We start from the raw sequence: 18,284 nt of genomic DNA, 5'->3' as shown, positions 1-18,284 counted from the left end.
CATCAGCTAAGTGCTTGCCACACACGCCTCTTCTAATTCATCAAACACAACAAGATCCTTGGCGCCTCAGGGACTTTGCACGTGCAGCCCTTCCCTCATTCTGAGATGAAGAGATGGCAGAAGACAAAATCCTGAAGGGTTCCTAAGAGCAACAGGAGAACCACAACAAAGGAGGCAGGGACAAGCAGCTGGAGATGTGGGCCAATACCCAGGAGTGTGGTGTGAGGAAGCAGGGCCCAGGGACCCCGTAGCCTGATGAGCAGTCACGGGAGTCAAGGCCTCAAAAGTATTCAGCAATCCAGCACACTGTGAGTTCACTGCTGGCCTGATGGTGAGAGGTCTCAGAGAGTGATGGAGGTCAAGGCTGGGACCGGCCATCAGTGGGAGTCCCTGAGAACAGAGCGTGAGGGGCAGGCTGAAGATGAGGAAGAAATGGGAAATACAGCAGAGTGAAGTTGTGAGCAGCAGATTCCAGAGAACAAGCCGAGGGAGGAGGCCCTGAGGAGAGGAAGATGCACTGGAAACAGGAGTAAAAGAGAGGAGAGAGAAGAGAGGGTACCTTTAGATGCTCTTCCTGACACTTGTCTCAAATTCAACATACACTGCTCCTAAGTCAACCAAGAACATCACTTTGGCATTCTCTTCTGCAAGCTTCGCTCAGGCTCTTCTCTGTAAAGAACGTCCTCCGGCTCTCCTCTGCCTACTACCTCCTAGGGACTTTATGTGCACACTTTGAGGAACCCCTCCACCTTGGGTGATGTAGTTCTTCTCTGAGTTCCCAAACACTTACTTCATATAACTCTATTGGTGCCTTTGTCGATTCGTATTATGTTTGCAATCTCAGCATTCTGCCTCCACGTGGCAGTGTGAACTGTCCATGGACCAGATGGTGATCCTGTTGACATCCACATCCCCAGGGGCGTTCGACACGGAATTGGTACACAGTAAACATTTGCTGGATGAAAGGAATCAGTGGCCCTGGAGTGGGACACAGCGTTGCAATCGTTTTGTCTGTATAGTTTTAAGCAAATTGTCTCATCTCTCTAAACCTGTTGTTTATGGTATATATAAGGAGACCAAACCCAGTTGGATATGGAAGATATTCGTTGTAGTATTGAATATAATAGTGCTTTGAAGAGTAAAAAACCTGATGAAAATGTTGTGTGTTATCATCTGTCGCCATTATGTCTTAGGGGGAGCTGGCCCTTTAAATCTAATGGGTTCTAACAGGAGAGTGCACAGTGCTAACAAGTTTCCACTTAGGCTTTTGAGAAAAGGGAGAGGTGGTGGTGTGGTGGAATGAGGCCTGGAACTGGGCTCAAGTTCCTAAATAGACTTGGGACTTGAAGCGAATCACTTAAGTCATCGATCTGATTACTTAAACAAATACTTGTTGAGCACCCACAATGCATTGGGCGCTAGGAATGCAAATGTGAGAAGGCCTGGCTCCCACCTGGAGGGAAAGAGATCTGCAGATCAGCAGTGAGGGTCTGAAACCTCACAGGGATCCAGGGGAAGAGAGGAAGGCTGCAGCACGTGGAAGGAGCAAGAGGTGTTCAGGGAGTCTTTCCGAGGGAACCAGGGCACCTCTGAGCTGTCATTCAGAGGGTGGGTGGGACTTGCCACAGAGAACCAGGGGAGGGAGCCCCGGTGGGCAAACATTAGAAGTGTGTAGCGGACAGACTTTAAGGTGGTCACAAGATCCCCACTTCCTAGTGTTCATGCCTTGCTATAATATCCTCCCCCTCGAATATGGGCAGGACCTCTTCCACCCAATAAAACACGGCAAAGGGGATGGGATGTCACTGTGACTATGTTACATTATACAAAACTCTGTCTTGCTAGCAGATTCCCTCAGGGTGCTGTTCTCCTGATTGACTTTAAAGAAGCAAACTACTGTGGCTCCTCCTGTTTTAAGGAAATGGATTCTGTCAACAACTCGGAGAGCTTGGAAGTAGATCTTTCTCCAGCCAGACCTTCGGATGAGAATGCAGCCCAGCCAACCCATGGATAGCAGCCTGGTGAGACCCTGGAGCAGAGAACCCAGAGGGGCTGCGTCCCAGCCTTCTGAGCCATGGAAACTGCCATAACAAACGTGGGTTGTTTACACCTGCTAAATGTGTGCTAATTGGTTATGCAGCAACTAAAAACCAATATAAAGTGTGAGGCAACCCACTTTTAAGCTCAGAAGGGACATGGCCCTCTTCTAAGTCTTGATTTTCCCAAGTATAAAGCTGGAACTATAACAAGATCAGACACATACACCTCACAGGACGGTGGGGAGACCCCTTGGTCTTGGCAGTGAAAACACTTGTAAATTCACAAATGCCATAAAGCTGCTGGTTGATAGCGTTCTGTTCCCTTACGTACACACTTAAGCACAGGGTTCCCAGAGTCAGTGTCAGCCCTATGTAGAAAGAGTGACAACACTGAGAACTCACCAACGTGTTTTCAGGTCTCCCCAGAGCAATGCGTTTCTTGTCTCTGAGCTTTGGCCAGGCTGCCTCTTCTATAATACCTCCCTGTCCTCCTCCCACATGCCCTGCACCTCCCTGCCCCCGACTCCTCACGCTCTTGCAGTTTAGACTCGACTCCCCCAGGCTCCCTTCCAGAGCAAGGGGACACCCTTGCCTATCCTCTGTGCTCCACGGTGCCCTGTACTGACACCTCGGGGCTTTCTTCACTCTACCAGCCCCCATTTGCCTTCTTATCCCTCATCCCACGGCCCCAGGAGCCGTGAGCCACTTAAAGACAGGAATTGAATCTTATTCACCCTCGAGTCCCCAATATCTTCCACAATGCCCACTGTGTAGTAGGTGATATCCCGTATATAAAATATTATAATATCTGCGTGTGTATATACATGGCAGAGGCAGTTTCCCAATCTAGAAAAACAGTCCTGATAGGAGCAGAACAGGAGGGATTCCACCGACATAGCCCCCAAGGGAAGTTTACCCATTCATACTTTTATTCCATTTAAGAAGAGGATGTGTGGGGGATTGTTTAAACCCTTCTCTTAAGAAACACAACAGAGGGCGCCTGGGTGGCTCAGTCATTAAGCGTCTGCCTTCGGCTCAGGTCATGATCCCAGGGTGCTGGGATCAAGTCCCACATCGGGCTCCCTGCTCGGCGGGAAGCCTGCTTCTCCCTCTCCCACTCCCCTTGCTTATGTTCCCTCTCTCGCTGTCTCTCTCTCTGTTAAAAAATAAATAAAATCTTTAAAAAAAGAAAGAAAGAAAAAGAAGAAAGAAAGAAGAAAGAAAGAAAGAAAGAAAGAAAGAAAGAAAGAAAGAAAGAAAGAAAGAAAGAAAGAAAGAAAGAAAGAAAGAAAGAAAGAAAAAGGAAGGAAGGAAGGAAGGAAGGAAGGAAGGAAGGAAGGAAGGAAGGAAGGAAGAAAGACAACAGAAAACAGCCGTTGGAGAGGATTCGGTGTTCTTACAGGTATAGACAGTGCTGCCCCTCGGGGAGCTGCCAGAGAAAGTGGGCTGTTGCCCGACTGGTCTTCTCTTCTGAGTTGTCAGCTCAGCTGCTTTCAAGCAGCCTTCCTGAGAGGTGGGAGGGAGAGGAGGTAGATTTGCCAGGGTCTAAACCCAGAAAAGGAAGCCTGAATTAGCCAGAGCCCGGGCTGTCGCCATTGCCTCGGAAAAGGCACATGAGAGGTGCAGGTGGAGGCGAGAAGGAGGAAGGTGCGTGCAAAGCCCACATCAGAGGCACAGGGAGGGGCCCCAGGGGGACTGAAGAGAGAGCAGATAAAGCTGGTCATAAGTCACACTTCTGCTGCACTTCCTCCCCTCCCCCCACCCCAGGAGCCAGGGACTTTCCGAGGATGAAGCCCTGAGACTCCCAGCTGCTAGGTGGGGCTTTGCTACCTTCCCGGTCTGCATTTGAATGCAGGCTCCTCCATCGGCCAGCTTCGTGACCCAAGACCGCGAACCCCGCAGAAAGCCGATTTCCCATCCGGAAATGTAAATGGCAGTCCCAACCTCACAAGGTTGTTGAGATGATTAAATGAGCGCCAGTGTGCACCAAGCCCAGACCAGAACAGATGATTTTAAATGTCAGTTCCACGTCTCCCCAGCTACTTCCCCTCAGCACAGCAGCCACCTGAATCCAAAGGAAAATGCACTGAAAGAAAACAAGACACGGCATGTGATAGCATTTCGGGGTGAGTAAAACTCCAATGTGTAAATCACCATTATTACTATGGGAGAAAACAAGATGAAAGACAACGGGTATTACAGAGAAGGAAATTGCGAGCCTGCTGGGTTAGTGCTGGTGCATGTACACAGCGCTTGGGAGCGCCTGGAGCACCCTCGCCTTTCCATAGGACCCTCAGCCCTATCAGTGCTTCAGTATTTCCTCCGCCGTACAAATGGGGAAACTGAGGCTCAACTATCGCACTGGCTTTCCCAGGGAGCCCCCACTGGGACTCAGGAAGATTGGATGTGAACTCCATGTTCCTGGAATTGTGTGCTGTTTCTACCCTACAGTGGGCACCTGCTCATCTGTGAGGGCTCTCGACAGACTGTCCAGTCCCTCACCGTGACCCCCACCACAGAGCCATCTTACACACTCCCTGGTCCCTCCCGTCATCTCTAAATGATTGGAATAATTCCAGTTGCACAGAACATGATCTCAACCTGAATGGGATACGCAGAACGGGAGTTCATTGTCGGGATGTGCAGGGGTAGCTCAGGCTTTCGGGATAACACGGTCCAGGCAAAGGGTCAGGCAGGTTGAAGATACAGGGTGTCACAGACTGTGGCCAGGTCCTTCTCCCCCAGCCTTCCTGCCCTCACCAGCACAGCATGTACTCCCCAAACCCCCACTTCTGGACAAAAGTGAGCATTTACACCTCTGAGAATTACCGTAGGCAGACCTTTGGGAATGCCCATCCCACCTTGGTCTCCTTCCTGATGCCAGCTCTCCCTCCTCCAGATCCTCCTCGGGCCCCTCCTTGCCATGGCCTGGAGGCTTCTTCCAAAGTCTTCAAGAGCTGATGTGGTCTGATGATGGAGCACATCTGGAATTTTATCTTTTTCCTCAAGTGAAAATGTTAGAAGCTGTTAGTATTTTAAAGTTGTCTGCTGTGTTTTTCTATTTTTAGAGTGAACACAACAAATTTAGATAAAGCACGTTAGTGGCCCTTTTAATTACATGCACATAAAGCAAATAGGAACCGTATTCAGGGGAAGGGTACCCCAGGACTCTACCTTAACAAAAGCTGCCGTTCTCCTCTAAGGACCCAGGAATATTGGCCTAAGGACCCAAGAGCCTCTTGGGAAGAAAATTATTTAGACCCCAACTCCTAACCCTTTGAACACTGAGGGGGCTAAATAATGGCAAGCCAACAAGTGGGCCCTATGAACAGGCCCCCTTTCCCGGGGTGGGTGGCCCTCTTGGGCTCTCTGCCTCAGCCCCCCAGTGGGTGGACAAGTTGGGGGTCAACTCCTCTGCAGGCCTGGTTCTCTTCAGTTCAGGGGAGAGGGGTCAGAAGACCGGCTTTGGCTTCAGTTAGAAAACATATCCCCAGTTCCATCTAACAGGTTCTAGAGATTATAAAGAATTTATACAGCATTTGCCTAAAGTCATAAGTTGTCCCTTCTCTCTTGACCTCTGGTTTCTGTGTGTACGCTCAGCAGCACCCCAAACACAGAGAGAAGTGAAGACACACACACATACGTTGTATGGTACTTTAGAGGTTCAGCCCAAGCCTCTGTTCTGCTTTATTTCACATTTCCCACTGGGCCAGGGGCAATAAGCACAGAAACCACAAAACCCAGAGGAGGAATAATCCACGCCCGGGGAACCGGTGGACCTAATCCAGCTCACACTCTGCAGAGCGATCTCCCTCCTTATAGCAGCACCCCGACATGTCTCTTTTATGATGCCTGGTGTTTGGGATAAAACAGATCAAGAGAAGCTAAGCATCTTGCCCAAGTTCATGCAGACTGAAAGTGGCAGCACCGAGCATCAGACCAGGTCTAGAGCCCAGGGTGGCTTCTCATCCAGGGGCTGACAAGGTGACATGGGACACCTGTCTCTAGCTGGCCATGCGCTGGTCCTATGCTCTTTATGCAAAGTAGAAGAACAAGGCAAGAGACGCCTGGGTGGCTCAGTCAGTTAAGCATCTGCCTTCGGCTCAGATTATGATCTCAGGGTCCTGGGATAGAGCCCCAAATCAGCTCTCTGCTCAGCAGGAAATCTGCTTCTCCCTCTCCTTCTGCCCCTCTCCCTGCTTATGCTCTCTTGCTCTCTCTCTCTCAAATAAAATCTTAAAAAAAAAAAAAGAACAAGGCATGCCTTTACAAAATAATTTTGTATGTAACATTTACCAAACCATTCAAGAAATTAAATATACAAATCAACTTTTGTTTCGTTGTGAAGTTGCTGTTATCAATATTCTCCTGAGGTCTTCTCAGCCTCTCCCTTCCAACTAAATTGAGAGTCACAGCAATGAATTCGCCCTGGGCTGGGCTTACCTGCCTGAGACCCTAGCCCCCTCTCTGGGCCTCCCCTCCCGCTGACCGCCGGCTCCCGCTGACCATCGGCTCCCTAGACAAGTGCCTTAGCGCCATCCTGGACAGGACCATTTGCTCTCTGTCGCTCTGTCTGTCCACTTCTTCCCTCCTTCTCCATTTCCATGTCTCTCCTTCCCCTGCCTCTCTGCAAATCTTTCCCACGCACGCACACAAACTCATTTAATGTTTTACATATCAAAGCTAGTTCCTTTCAAGGAGGGGGAGAAAATCTGTCCTGAAAAAATAGATACATTTGCACCAGTATCACTAGATGGTGATAGCTTTCCCTTAGCTCTTAAAATCCCTTTCCCTTCTCTGGGTGGAGGGAATGTTCCCTGACAGGCAAAGGCACCTGCTGGGTCTCAAGTAATGATGGAGTAGTAAGGCCCTGATTCGTCCTCCTGGAACTCTCCTGATATGCGCGGCCCTGCTCATGGGGGTCTACACCTGCAAAGACACCTCTGGATGCTCAGAAGGGCCTCTCCCGGTCCTTCCATGGGCCTCCCTGCTCGGGCTGAGCTCTGTCGGCCGGGGCAGCCACAGGCCACAGGCCTTGGCTCTTGTATGGCTCAGCAGCAGGACGCTCGCCTGGGGAAGGGAGGCGGGGGCGGGGGGGGTGGCCTGCAAAGGTCAGCTGGCTGGCACAGCTGCTGATGCGCCCAGCTGGTAGCCCCCCGGGCGGACCCCAGGGAATCCGCATCTCAGAACTCGGCAGCCTTCTCGGGGAGGAGTGTGCTTTACAGACGAGACACGGACAAGCCATCTGTCACACTCACTGCGCCGCATCCAGTCCTGCTCTCTTTTGCCCTGAATGGTGATTTTTCCCCCTACTCTGATTGGACCTAAGGACACGTCAGATGTAGACAAGAAACAGGCTCCTGGGATCACTGTCTTCTCCGGCTTATCAGCCTGCTCACAGCTGTCCAGGCTCAACCCAGACCCGACTCCCCTGATGTCACGGGAAAGGCACAAACTTCAAGGGGGCCCTGAGCTCCATGCCCGGCCCCAGCTCTCCTGGCCATGTGATGCTGGCAGGGATGTGGCTTCTGTGTCCCGGTGAGGAACAGGTGGCATGCAAGCTGATAATGTGAGGAGGGCTTCACAGAGGACCGTCTAGAAGGGAAGGGCAGAATTCAAGGAAACAAAAGGACATGCATGCAAAAGGCAGGAAGGGACAGTGACCAGCCCGGAGCTAGAAGGTCCGAGGGGTGCAGCCCCTGTCTGCTGCGAGGGTGGCCGAGGAGCCGGAGCCTCAGGGAGGGATGCAGCCAACCCACTGCCGAAACACCAGAGCCTGATGCCCCCTCCCACCTTCCCATCACCGGCGCCTCACCATGACGAGCCCTGCCAGAAGCCAGAGGCCAGGGGCCCACGGAAGTTCCCGACAGGTCAGCTCTGGGGCCTCGGCTGAGGATTTGGAGAGAGGAGGGAAAACATCCCGCACACTCTACCTAAGCCAGTTTCCAAGCCTGCAAACTAGAAGCAATCATAACTATGGAGAACGTTCAACGACATAATACATATGAATATCTTAGCAAGGCACAGAGGAGCAGCTCTGTCTTTCCTTTCTCCCATACCCTGTGTTTCTCTGGGTCTGTCCCAAAGCAAGCAGACACATCCCTTCGCCCATGCACTGTCCTGGAAATGGTCACCAGCATCACAGGATATCCCTTGTTCGGAAAACATTGATACCTAACGTTTAAACAATGGCTTGCATGGCTCTTAATCTAACTTAACACTGGGGCGCCTGGATGGCTCAGTCCTTAAGTGTCTGCCTTTGGCTCAGGTCATGGTCCCAGGGTCCTGGAATCGAGCCCCGCATCAGGCTCCCTGTTCAGTGGGGAGTCTGCTTCTCCTTCTCCCACTCCCCCTGCTTGTGTTCCCTCTCCCGCAGTGTCTCTCTCTGTCTAATAAATAAATAAAATCTTTAAAAAAATCTAACTTAACACTCACAGCAGCCCCGGAGGTGAATGTGTTTGCCCCCATTTTACAGATAAGAGACTGAGGCTCAGATTCATTACTTTGCCCAAGGTTGGTTCCTGAGTGAGAGAGCCAAGGCTCAGACACTGGCCTTTACCTTCCAGGTGCGGCTCTCCTTGTGTTCATTGTCCAGCTCACACCCACAAAGGGAATGGAGCACGTCCCTCCTCAGTATTCTGACCCACCTGCAGGAGGGGGTCGCCCAGATCTCCTTCCAGTGCACCCTCCCCGTTTCCTGGTTTCTTGTTCTGTTTGATTTCAACCCCAAAACAGGAACTTTTTACCAAGGACTGTGCTCAGTGTGCTGGAGAACACTGACCAGAGCCCAAGGACAGCAGGAAGTGCCTGAGTGCACAACTCCCCACAGGTGGCCCTCAGACAGGACAGGTGCTCAGGGTAGGGCCCTCCAGGATAGCCATCCTCACTCTCCAGAGCTGCCCTGAGGGGCCAGACTGTGATGCCCTCCTCAGGACTTTGCTGAAATCATGCCTTTACTTGGCTCCTTCCCTTCCCAGGCAGGCTTGCCTCCTGACTCCCTCACTGGCTTCTCCCAAGAGCACTTAGTAAATCACCTGTACATGAGTCCTTGTCTCAAGGTCTGCAACTGGGGAACCTACCCCAAGGGACCCACTTACCCCAAAACCCCTTCATGAGTGCTAGACATACCCTCACAAAGGAGGGATGCTCAGATTGGACTGCCTCTCCCCAAATCAGAGGCAACCTCTTTTCTGCTCCAGATCCTCAGGCTTTCTGTGAAATTACACGCATTCTAAAAAATTACAAAAAAACCATTCCCTGCAGAGCCTGTAAAGAACTGGGAAAACCCCCATGATTCTTGGCCCCAGGTCCTCCTTTATAGCACAGTACACAATGTCCTCGATCATTTTTCTCAAGGACGCACAAATAATCCTAATTTCCTTCCAATCCGTCTCCCCTGAGGGCTCATGCCTGAAATTTCACTACGAGAGCTTTGATGGCGGCTCCAACAAAACATGCTGGCTGGAGTCAGACCCAAGATCTCCCCCATATTTCCATTGTGCTATCTTCATTCTTGATGGCATGTCCCTCATACTAGCTACCCTCATGGTCACAAAATGGCCCACATCATTAGTCAGTAGGGAAATGCAAAATAACACCGCAAGGAGATACACTACACTTCTACTCAAATGGAGAAAATTGTGAAAACTGACCATACCAAGGGTTGGTGAAGACGTGGGGGAACTGGAATTTTACACACTGCTAGTGAGACTATAAAATGGCACAAGCACTTTGGAGAACAACGAGCAGTTGTTTTTAAAGTTAGACCCACTACATGACCCAGCCATTCCACTCCTCGGTATTTACCCAAGACAGATAATAGAGTCTGTTCACACAAACACTTGTGTATGGATGTTCATGGCAGCTTTACTTGTGTAGCTGAAAACGGGAACAACCCAAATGTTCATCAGCAGTTGAAGGGATACATGAATTGTGATACATTCATACAATTAAATACCACCCAGCAATGAACAAGAATGAACTACTGATACACTCAACAACACGGGTGGATCTCAAACCAAGTATGCTGCACGAAGGAAGACAGATAAGAGAGAGTACACACCGTATGATCTGTTTACATACAAATTGAGAAAATGCAAACTAATGTATACTAACAGAAAGCAAATCAGGGGTTGACAGGGAAGAGATGGCCGGAAGGGGCAGGAGAGAAAAATGACAAAGGGGCATGAGGAAACCTTGGGGGTGATTAATATGTTTACTATCTGGATTGTGATGATAGTTTCAGAGGGTATACATATGTCAAAACTTATAAAAATTTTAAATTAGTTTAAATTTAAGTATGTGCTATTTACTGATGTCAATTATGCCTCAGTAAAGCTCTCTTTTTTTTAAGCCACTTGCCAACATAGAGCATGGAAAACAACAACAAATACACAGTGGTTTGCCAGAGGTCAAAAGCAGTTCACCTCCACTTGGGAAAACGCAATAAAATACTTTGGTAACAGACCAAAGGACACCTCTTCAGTGACCAGAAGGATTGTGGTCAATTGTGCATTTGTGTCCCTAGACCTTATTTATTGAGTGTCTACTATAGGTCATTCATGTGCTCGATGCTGGGGCTATAACAATGAAGACCTTGCCTTCAGCAGCCCAAACTCCAGCAGAGAAAGTCTGCAAGGAACAACAAGAGCAAAATGGCATTCGCACTCACTCCCAAAAGCATTATGTCTCTTGGTCCTACACACTGGCCAGTTTTGCTTCTCTGAATCTCCATTTTTCTTGTGGTGACCACCCAATACCCTTGGGGAATGCATCATTTCTTTCAATGAACTTCTACGATTGATTAAACTACAGTCAAGTCATTGTCAGCAAAGATTACTTGATGCTCTATCTCTTCATGTTACACATTAACTTCGAGGACACTCAGCCACCTTACTGTGAACTCATCACCCACATCTTCTGCTGTTCCTTTCTTGTATCTACCTTGCCTCCCATTAATAGATGGGGAGCAGGCACATCCAGCAAAAGGAGCATGGGTACTGGTATGAGACACACCTGAATCCCAACCTCTCTCATCACTGCACTATAATAATCTTAGGAAAGTAATAAACCTTCCTGATCCTCAATTTTTCCATTCATACATGAGAATAATATATAACTTCCAGGATTAATGTGAAGATGGATAAGAGATGATGTATATGAAGAACTCACTATCATGCCTGACACGTAGTAGGTGCTCAGTAAATTGAAACTGTCAATCTAATAATAATGATTCAAACCAAGCTCTATGATTCATTAGCATCGTGTCCTTGGGCAAGTTATGTTACTGCTCTCAGGTTGTTTCCTCATTTGAAATGTGAAGGTTACAAGGCTTATTTCACAGGCTGTATGTCAGGCTCACCATGAGAGCTGTTACAGACTCATTACATTAGCACAAAGTGAGAGCTTGCTAATTGCCAAGCAATGTGCTTGGTGTTGGTGCAACAGGGATGGAAAAAAAAGACATAGTCCCTGGTATCCAAGAGCTCAGAAACCATAAGCAGCAAATTATGCTGTAGTAAGAGAGAAGGAAGTTCTGGAAATGGGACCAAAGAGCGGCACTTCTCTCAGGCTGGCAAGGAAGAGGAATCAGAGGAAGCTTTCTAGAAGGTTACGTTATCTGAGTCGAGGCTAGAAGAACCTGCAGGGGAGAAGGAGTGTCCCCCAGAAGGATGGCCAGCAGGAGCTGGTTGCATCAACGAGCTGCACATCAACCAGCACGGCAGGTGCTGGGAGTTGGGTGGTGCTCCCATCACCCTGCCGGACCTCAGAAAGCACCAGGCAGGCTGGTCTCCCTCCCACCTCTTCCCCACGCCATTGCCCCACCAGCAGCTGCACCTGTGGCAGAATTGGCTCTATCACCATTTCCAGAGTGACCCATGTGCAAGCATCCCCATGGTGTGAGAGCCCTCCTCTCATCAGGCCCTCCAAAGTGACTCCCTGCCCGGGAGCAAACACCACCTGGTGACAATCACAGGCTGAGAGTGACTCCTCATTGTGGGGCTTTCAGATCAGTGCTATTAGCCTCACGTAACCTGTATATTTCCTTCTGTCCTCTGCAGCCTTATGTCTTCCAGCCCCTGATGAGTCGAGGGGTGCTGTTTTTTTTTTTTTTAAAGATTTTATTTATTTATTTGAGAGAGAATGAGAGACAGAGAGCACGAGAGGGAAGAGGGTCAGAGGGAGAAGCAGGCTCCCTGCCGAGCAGGGAGCCCGATGCGGGACTCGATCCCAGGACTCCAGGATCATGACCTGAGCCAGAGGCAGTCGCTTAACCAACTGAGCCACCCAGGCGCCCGAGGGGTGCTGTTTTTGCTGAAGAGGTTGGGGCAGGACAAAGCTTCTGGATGGTTTTATTTTGCTCCCTCCCAGGCCCCTTTGTTAGGCTGTCCTGTCCCCATCCTACACCCCCAAGATGACTGAGTCCCCTTGACAAACTGGGAAGGAGGGGAAAGAGGCAGCCAACGGCTATGGAGCCACTGTGCATGCTGATAAGTTTGTGGCAATTTGTTACACGGCAAAAGAAAACTAATACAGGCTGTCAGGTGGAAATGGACTTCGGGTTTAGAGGAGGAAGAAAGGAAGGGAGGGGGGAAATCAAAGGCCACAGTGAACCAAATGTGAGAGAAGGCAAGTGCTACGTGGGATGAAGTCAGAGGCAGAGGTAGGTGGGCACCAGCTCAGGTAGAGACTTGGTAGGCGTAGTGAATAATTTAAATGCGGTGCAACTGGGGGTTTTTGAAGGTCCTTCAGTTGGTGAGTGATGAGATCTGATTTACGTTTTCTAAAGAGCTCTCAGCTGCCCTGTAAAGAACAGATTAGATCCTAGAAGTTGATAGAGGCAGCATGGAGACCAGTCGGGGGAGTGTTGTGAGAGGCAAAGGGAGCTGGTGGGGTTGGGGGCCCTTGTGGCAGCAGGCAGATGGAGAGAAGCGGGCAGGCTCAGGATCTCTCTTCAGGAGGGCACGCGCCTGCCTCACGTGTGCGCTCGGTGTGGGGTGAAGCGCTCAGATGAACTGAACATGGTTCCCGGGACCTGGGCTTGAGCAACCGGAAGAAGGTGGTGACATTCGCCAAAATGACAAAAAGTGAGAGAGGAGCAGCTCTGGAGCTAAGGTGGGCAAAGTAAGCCTTCTTGCTGTATTGAGCTGAGATGCCCATTAGTCATCTAAGTGGAGATGTCAAGTAGCAGGATGTATGAGCATGCAGCGTCAGGATGTTAGTGCTGGAGATACAAATTTGGAAGTCATTATCATGAAGATGATATTTAAAGCCATGGGAGTGATGAGGTCACGTAAGGCGAGCGCGTAGGTACGGCAGAAAGAGGACCCAGAACGGAGCCCTGAGGTGGTCCGACCCAGGGCAGGGGAGGGGACCCAGCCAAGGACAGGCGGTGAGAACAGCCTGGGACGGAAGAGGAAGAGCTAGAGAGTGTTGTGTGAGTGAAGCCAGAGTAGCTTCAAGAAGCCCAAGTAACCAGCCGTGGGGTGGGGCCGTTGGTTACTAGGAAAGAAAGGGGGCATGCCGGAGAGAGCCCCGGGGCCTGCCAGCTGGGAGGCCAACGGTGACCTGACGAGGCAGTTGCTGTGGGGGGGGGGGGGTAGGCCACCGCACCACGCCACAATATTCTTTCTTTCGCTGCATTAAACTAAGCTGTAATCACTTCATTCCTACATTTACTTGTTTGTTTCCTCCCCCCTCCCCCACGGGAACATGCGCTAAGATCAGGACCTGTGTCTTCTTCTGTCCTGTACCCTCAGCACATAATGGGCAATCCGTAAATACTCACTGCATAAATAACCGTGTCAAGTTCCTAATAACGCCCGGCAGGTGCTCTGCCCTGCCCTTCGGAGGCTCACTCCCACCCCTCACCCACCCTCGTGCGCAGTCTCTGAGATTGACACACAGAGTGTAAGTATAAGACAGCGGGCGTGGGGTGTGGGAAATTAAAAACACAAATGGAACAGACACACTGCCTGCACTCTCAGGAGACCCAGGTTCATGTCCCAGATCGGAACCTGATTTTGTCTTTGACTCTGCAGTGCCCCCCTCCTCACACGCCACCCCCCTGCCTCGGCTGTGTCTGTTCACCCGGACTAGATCCGTGTTTCAAACTTTTCTTTTTGAATCCAGCAGAACCCCTTTGGTCTGATATTTAAAAGAGATAGACGGGCACTGGTCTAAGAGGCTGATGGAATCCAGTGCCCCACAGTTCAGCCACCTCCAGGCCCCCACACAGTTGCTCAGGGCTCTCCCAGAGCCAGTGGCTCCAAGGTAGAGTTTGCCCACTGGCGGTCCAGATTCCTGCGGTGTGCGCCTCCTTGGTGCCTCCCCGTGGAGACGCCCAGCAGGTGCAGCCCCGTACGGGTCCCTCAGCCTGCCCAAAGAGGCCGTCTCCTCGTGATGGAGCTCGAGCCCAAGGCCCTTCTGGCTGGGATGTTGGTCTCTCGGTGATCCTGATGGATGCTGACAGCAATTAGCGGAGAGAAAGATTTCCCTGCAGAAAGACGGGAACATTTATTAAGCACTTCGTGCCAGGAGGCAGAACACAGCACAAAATTCATTAGTACTTAGGGCCCCTGCAACCCCCACCCCATTCTCACCCGAGGGCTAAAGGAAAACCTAAACTCCATAAATAAGGGCTACTAGGGCCTTTTAAATCTTGGCTTGCACCAGAGCGGAGTTTCCATCTCTCTAATTTGCCGTCTTTTTCCCTGGGTATGTCAAGGCTGATATGAGTTTGGGGGTTTTTATTAAATCAAGCACCTGTCAAGAGGAAGTCAGCTTCGCTGACGTGACCAGAGCAGCCCTGAGCAGGTATCCAATAGGAACCTCAGCCACCCCGCAGGTTCCTGATGGGCTGCCTCCCTTGGCACCCGAAAGGCTTAATTTTCTTAATAAATCATATGAGGGGTTCTTAGCATATCAGAATGCGGGCACTTTACATCCGTCTTTCATCCTTTGTTCCCCACTCACGTGGTGTTTGTGAGTTCTTATATGAATGGGTATTGGCCACCTTCTAGGGAGCACACCCTGTGCCAGGCCCTGGGAATTCAGAGCTCTTTTATTCCAACCTAAACAGGTCCCTGCCCCCAAGGAAATCTCGGTCTTGGGGTGAGGGTGGGGATCATTCCTGGCACAGGCACCTGTTGTACAAGGTACAGGCGGGGACCCTAATCCAGTCTCAGAGCAAGAGCACCAGAGGAAGAGGCAACCTAATGAGGAAGGGCATTTCCAGGGGTGAGAACTGCCTATGCAAAGTCTCAGGAGGAGGAATAGGAGGAGCTTGGGGCTCTGCAAGTTTGGAAAGGCTGGAAAGTGGAGGACAAGCGGGTGCAGACAGAAAGGAAGCCAATGAGTTAGGGGACAGGTTATGAACTCTTGGAGGCTGTAGCTAAGGGATTTCAGCTTTAGCCTGAAGAGAAAGGGGAATCACAGAAAGCTGCATTGTGCTCGTAACCATCAAGATTTTCATGTGGAAATAATAATCACAATGGTAAAGACTCTTAGTTGCAAGTAACAGAAACTCAACTGTAACCTGCTTAAATAAGAAATTCTAGAGCCTTGTTGGCTTCAGGCAAGGATGGATCCAGGTGCTCAAGTGATAACATCAGGACTCCGTCTTGCCGCGTCCCTGCAGGCTTCAATGTCAGATGGATTGTCCTCACGTGGTACCTGCTGGCAGTCCCAGTCTAGCCTAACAGCTGATATTCAGGAAGTGCTCACTTGGTCCTGACAGGATTCTCAACCATGTCTAAACACTAAGCCTTTAAACCTCTCCATGACCCCACAGAGTGGGTGCTATTTTAACCCCTTTCCATAGATGACAAAGTTGAAGCACGGAGAAGTTAAGCGACTGACCCAAAGTCTCACAGCTACAAAATGGCAAAACTGGAGTAAGGACCCAAGTTTGCTTCCAGAATCCACACAACTAACCAACACCTGAACCCACCTCCCTAGAAGAGCCTCACAGCTTATGATCACAGCAGCAAACCGCTCTTCCTGACCGTCCCATCCTCATACGACTAGATGTCATCAGACCGGCTTGGGGTCCCTGCCCACCACCGCCCCCACACCCCCAGCTAATTGTTTAGTCCACAGAAACAGGATCTGATAGCTGGCCAGACCTGGGCTCTTCCCGCCACCGGGAGGGTGGGGTGGCCTATCCCACATCTCATGAACTGAGACCGAGGACGGGTTGCTGTGTTTGAAGGAAAATCGGGGTGAATTACTGAAAAGAAGGGTTGCTGGGCCCAAAAATAATGGCCACCAATGGCACCAACAATAATAATAGTAGCCTCGCATGCCCATGTCCCGCACGGTCTCTCACAAAGCACTTTCTCATTCGTTGGGCACTTTGGTCTCCGTGACAGCCCTGCGAGAAAGTCACGACCAAGAGGTGACTCCATCCACGTTTCGCCTACGGAGCCGCGTTCAGGGCAAGAAGACACCTCTCCCAGGATCGCAGTGAGAAGCAGTAGCCCCAGAACCACAACTTTCTGGGACACCATTCGTCTCCTTTGCTTCTGTGATCCCAGCCTCCAAGGCTCATGGTCTCCCCGCTTCTTCCTCACGGGAAGGAGGCCAATGACACAGCAGCAGCCGAAACGGGGCTTGGCACCTCGCTTTGTCATGTTCACGCACCTCTCCCACAGCCCCGGGCAATAGGTGCCATTGATTCGAAGGAAACTGGAGGCTCAGAGAGGTAAGTAACTTGGCTTGGGTCACACAGCAAAAGAAAGAACCCCGCCCCCACACCAGCCCCGCACTCCTTCCACTTGCCTGCACACTGCGCCCTCTGAAAACCCCACCTACCCTCCACGGCCTGGCTCAGGTCCCCCCTCCACTTGCCTGCACACTGCGCCCTCTGAAAACCCCACCTACCCTCCACGGCCTGGCTCAGGTCCCCCCTTCCACTTGCCTGCACACTGCGCCCTCTGAAAACCCCACCTACCCTCCACGGCCTGGCTCAGGTCCCCCCTTCCACTTGCCTGCACACTGCGCCCTCTGAAAACCCCACCTACCCTCCACGGCCTGGCTCAGGTCCCCCCTTCCACTTGCCTGCACACTGCGCCCTCTGAAAACCCCACCTACCCTCCACGGCCTGGCTCAGGTCCCCCCTCCACAGAGAGCATCCTGGCTCCTCCGACCGGTCAGACCCTTCACCCCTGGTCTGCACCAGCCCAGGATGGCACCTTGTGGTCGTCTGTTGTCCAGTGGTCACTGTTGCTTCAGAGACCATAGAACTGGGGGAAATCGGAGCTGGAGGGAGAAGTCATTCATTCTTTCTTTCTTTCAACACAAATGCACCCAGCACCTCCTACACGGGAAGACAAGGGCGGATGAAGCGAATGAAGATGGGCCCTATTGCAAAGACAGGTGCCGGCGGTTCCCTCCCCCCCAATCCCCTCAGCCCACCCGAGGGCCTCCTGCCCACAGTCCCCCTATATGCCTCGCTCCTTGCATCTCTCAGCCTGAGGCTGCATTCTGGCCAGTGGGCGTGGGGCAGGGTAGACGTGCCAGGAATCCTTGTCCAGGACAACCATGGATAACCAGAGACGGAGTTGTTGGTTGAGGACCCCAACCTTCTCAACCCGCCGTGGGGCCGTTCTGGGGTGTATTTGGAACAGTCTCCCAGAGGTCCCCAGGGAGACAGGCTCCCAGGCTCCCACAGCCGTGACAGCAACACGACCTTGGTGGCTTTCCTCTCTCCCTGCATCCCTTCCACCCTGACACAGTGCTCCCTGGTGTCACCTGCCTCCTAAGCTAACTGCACCCAAACACTTGTCTCAGGGTCTGTTCTGGGGAGACCTGACCCTCCTGCAGCTTACAGTCCAGTAAGAAGACAACATCTAGTAAAACCCAAACTCCTCATTTTATGCTTGAAGAAACTGAGACCCAAAAAAGAGACTAAGTTTCCTTGATACGCTCATTTCAACTTCTCAAGTTTCTGCTAGGACAACACCTGTCTTACATTTCTTTGGTGTAGTTCAGACACCAAATACAGGGATGAGCACATAGTCAGGGCCCAAGGGGTGCACACTGCATTGAACTGGATGATACCTGCCGCAGACTTCTGCCCCAGCCCTGATGGTGTCCAGCGTGCTGTCCTCTGGCAGGTGACTCTCACCCTCGTGAAAGCCCAGGAATGAGAACCTCCAGCTCACTCTTCTCTGTGCAGGCATACAGACCTAGGTTTAGATGATGCTGCCTGGTGTCGGCAGTTACTTCATGCACGCATTCCAC

This window comes from Zalophus californianus, chromosome 4 (genome assembly GCF_009762305.2).
Source record: "Zalophus californianus isolate mZalCal1 chromosome 4, mZalCal1.pri.v2, whole genome shotgun sequence".
Classification (NCBI taxonomy): domain Eukaryota; kingdom Metazoa; phylum Chordata; class Mammalia; order Carnivora; family Otariidae; genus Zalophus; species Zalophus californianus.
This window is presented reverse-complemented; position numbering follows the sequence as displayed.